The sequence below is a fragment of the Notothenia coriiceps genome, unplaced genomic scaffold (assembly GCF_000735185.1).
Source record: "Notothenia coriiceps isolate Sejong01 unplaced genomic scaffold, NC01 NC01_scaffold00006807, whole genome shotgun sequence".
NCBI classification, from domain to species: Eukaryota; Metazoa; Chordata; class Actinopteri; order Perciformes; family Nototheniidae; genus Notothenia; species Notothenia coriiceps.
In genome coordinates this window covers 3,880-7,904 of record NW_011339508.1, presented here as the reverse complement: position 1 = coordinate 7,904, position 4,025 = coordinate 3,880, and the positions used below count along the sequence as shown (strand labels likewise).

The 4,025-nt window shown below is 38.2% G+C and overlaps 1 long non-coding RNA gene across 1 annotated transcript; it reads left to right on the top strand.

The window, feature by feature from the left end:
- Positions 1-964: 964 nt before the first annotated feature.
- On the top strand, positions 965-3,748 carry LOC104943791 (uncharacterized). Its single transcript, XR_798157.1, has 3 exons — positions 965-1,093; positions 1,385-1,489; positions 1,753-3,748. It is a non-coding gene; the product is annotated as an uncharacterized lncRNA (long non-coding RNA).
- The last annotated feature ends 277 nt before the right edge of the window (positions 3,749-4,025 follow it).

The following is a 4,025-nucleotide window of genomic DNA, read 5'->3' as shown; positions in this document are numbered from 1 at the left end:
CCCCTCCCCCCCCTGCATGGTACTCATTTGGCTTTCAGGCAGCTTGAGGAGAGCTGAAGGGGAGTTAATGAGTTCAAGCTGAAGGGAAGTATCTCGTAACCTTTATCATCATTTTATAAAGACAACGTGAAGGGGGGGGCAGGAAAAGGTACTGGTCATGGTTTTGATCTGTGACCATGCAGGGTAGGTGGGAATAAACAGGAGAGTATGGGAAACAGATTGAGTCACTGACCTTACTGTGTGTAAGACTGTTGTTCAATTTCATATTGTGAACCCCGCACATAACTGTGTATATTTTGCACATTTACTGTATGTACAAAACTACCTCTTTAAAATCTGCACAGTGCTCCACTATATCCCAATACTTCACATATTTTATTTTATTTTTCAAAGTATTTTGCCAAATGATTCTGTAGTTTTTTTGTAAATGTATATTTTATGTAAATATTTCTCTTTATATTTGAATGTTATAATAGTTATTAAAATAGTTTATGTAATAGTTGTATACCCTTCTTACAGTTTATCTTCTGTTACTTTGTTTATACAGTATATGCACCATACACACCAAAGGAAATTCCTCGTATGTTTAAACCTACTTATCAATAAACCTGTTTCTGATTCTGATTAGAAATCTACTCTAACAAATACTTGTATACTGTTTCAGATAGCTGGATTCATAGAAATACATCGTTTCCTAAGCTCCAAGTAAAACATCTCTTATTTTATGTCTTTTCTCTCTTTTGCCCAAAACATTTAACTAGATTAATTACTGTAGTCAAACCCCAAATCTCTTTCCAAAAATGTTTCTTGTGGAAAGGCTTTTAAGAGGCAAAACATCTGGCAATGTGACAGTGACATCAACCCTGCAATGAAATGTAATTGCATAAACTGTAGTTGCTGATGCTCTGTGGTTATTTACCTTAGAGCAGCTGTCTTCACTCTTTGTTTACCTCTGCTGTTGCACATTGTGACTCTAGATGTGTATCTTTGCTGTTTACCAGTCACAGACCTCCAGTTTTCCCAGACTCTTCTTGGTCGACCTGTGCCCTTCGCTACAGCTGGAGATTGTTATAGTGCAGCCAAGTGTCCACAGGTTGGTGAAGTATTTTACATTGTGCCTGAATAGAAAAGGTTTCATTTGGGTTGTATGTTGCCATATGCTTGTGTTGTGGCCTTGAAGCCAAAGAAAAATACATTTACTACGCATGTACTGCTATAAGGCTTTGGACCTGTTGGGTCCCTTTTCCAGCTAACAACTTCCAAATACTTTACTTAGGACCACCCATTTTTCAGTCATTGCCACAAATCTTATCCGAAAACATAAATGTTCTTGATCTTCTCTGTTAAATAAAAGCTCAGAAATAAATCAGATTTGTGTTTCCAGGGCCAGTTCAGCATTAATCTGATCGGAACTGGTCTCAAAGTGGCTGAGGCCACCAAGTGGACATCACAGGGCAACTATGTGTCCGTCAAAGTCCACAGATCTGAGGTAAGAAGTGATTTATAAAATGGTTTCTTATGTATGCCGTGTGGCTCTTAGGGAAAGTATAATGATATGGATGTGTGCTTCATGTTGGGACTTGACTTATTGGAATGAAATTGTTGCTCTGAAATGTCATCTGAGTTTCCATGTTGTATTTCCGTCTGATTCACTGAAGAGGAATCCCCAGTGACATTTACGAGGCGTTCATTCTCTGCGTAAAAGGCTGCCCTTTGCCCACTCTTTCCTTTCTCGTTTGTCTTTCTCTGTAGGACGGAGCAAGAATCTACGGCCGCTGCGGTGGCTTCTGTGGGAAGTGCATTCCCCAGGCTCACAACGGCCTACTCCTTCAGGTCCACTGAGGGCCACGCACAGACCAAACCCCTACATCTATCCCGACGACAGGAGCCCGGGAACATTCGATAACAGTGATTTGTTGGACCCTGTCGTCTTCTGGCAGTGTGATGGAGGAGCATTTAACAGCATCTTATAGTAACAGCCCCAGTTCCCAAATGGCAGCTAAAGCATACAAGACACTACGTACTGTGCAGTACTAGAGGGACCACCATAAGGCCCTTCATCCAAACTGATCACCCTGAAGAAGAGCATGCTAACCAAGTTGCAATGGCTACAAAACATGCCTGCGCTTCGGAACCTAAAATGCTTGTTTCTTACACAGGTATGCATCGTACAAAGGGATACAAAACTTTAAATCACTGGGAAAACAACATTTAAAACACAGAACACTTCAAGGAAGAACTTCTCATCTTCTTCTCCCTCTCAAAACTCTGTTTCTTGCAGTTATTCTGTGAAGTGAAGCGTATTCTTTAAAGAAAATGTCTGGTAAAAAACGTTCTAGTATTTCGTCATGAAGTGTTTTTACAGCTACACTGCAAGCCTTCAGTTACCAGCAATGGTTGAGAAAGTGTACAAATCCATACGCTTTATGTATCTAAGAATCGTTGCAATCTTCTGGTGACAAAGAAGTTTTACAGACAGACACTGAAATAATATGTGAGGGCTGAGTGTAATATGTTCTACTGAGTGAAATCATGATGAAAAATAAGAAATACAAAAACACTGTAATGTTTTTAGACTACTGAAAGAGCTACACTAGAGATTATCTTGGCCTTACGACACGTTTAAAGGAATATTCTGGAATGTTATCAAATTAACTTTATGGTCGAGAGTTAGATGAAAAGATTGATACCACTTGCATGTCATTAGATTAGTGACAATCTTCTCATTTTACTCTGGTGAAGTGTATTTCCCAAATTGTCAAACTATTGCTTTGGAGCTGAAGACTTAACAAAAGAGTAAGCTAGCAACTAACTTCTGATGTGACCTGCCTTGTATCAAAGGTCAAACTGAGGAGCCTTGAGATCAACTATAGATCATTTTAGGTTTTAATGTTGTGTATTACTAAAGTCTGTCTGCTGTCATCTGTTGTCGGGTATTTCACAAAACGACTTTAACCTGCAAACACAGTCCCTGACTTCTATAGAGAGAGATCAACAAGTGTTTTATCTAGTGTTTAAGTACAGTGTAAATCCTTTCTCTGGCTTTTTTAAACCAAGGGGATTGTTTTATTTGAAATGTTTGTGTTTTTCTTTAACTACGCTACACAGACGAGTTCTCATCTGTAACACCATTAAACAGTATCAGTGTGATGTCTCACCTCACACCCTCCGTTGGGCCTACTGTAGGTACCTGCAAACCCTACCTCTCACAAACATCCATACTCGACTGAGATATGTGTTGTAATATATTTATGTTTGACCATATTTATTCTGTAATGACTGTAGATACGTTTTATGTTTTAAGGTACAATGACTACTACCAACGGAGGAGCCATTGTCTGATGTGTTTGGTCCTTTGTCTGCTTTGCTTAAAGAGGTATTAGCCTACTACTATTTGTAGTGTATAACCACTAACCTTAAATGAGGATCTTTCGAATGGTGCTTTTCAACTACTGGAATTACCTGGCTTTTGGCTGCAAATGCATGTACTGTAATGGTTCTCATTAATATAGCTGAAAATCTAGCAGGAAGGTATCCAGATATATAAAATATATCAGACTGCACGAGAAAATCTGCCCATAACTCATTATGAATGACTTTCACCATGACTACTACAGCGATCAAGTAACCTAACATGATGGTACTCCGATGTTAAGCTTTAACCAAAGTTAGAAGATAGACGCAGATTTTTTTTTTCTCTGACATAATGCAGCTTCTTTTGATTTAAGGAACAGCTGAATAAGTAAAAGTAAAAAAATAAGTCAATGAGCAGCTAGAAAACCTTTGGCCATCATTCATTTTTATGATGGGCAATTGTTCTATGAGGTCTGTATCAGAAATGTAAAGAATACTTGATGCACTATGTGCCATACATTTTGTAGAAATGTAATCCTGTTTTTTTTTGTAATAACCGTTAAGATTTGTAACTTATGATATATATTATGTATTTTTAATATTCATACTTGAATTGTAAACAGTGTGCTAAATATTGAATGGGCATTGGTACTGAATAGAGAAACAGTGTG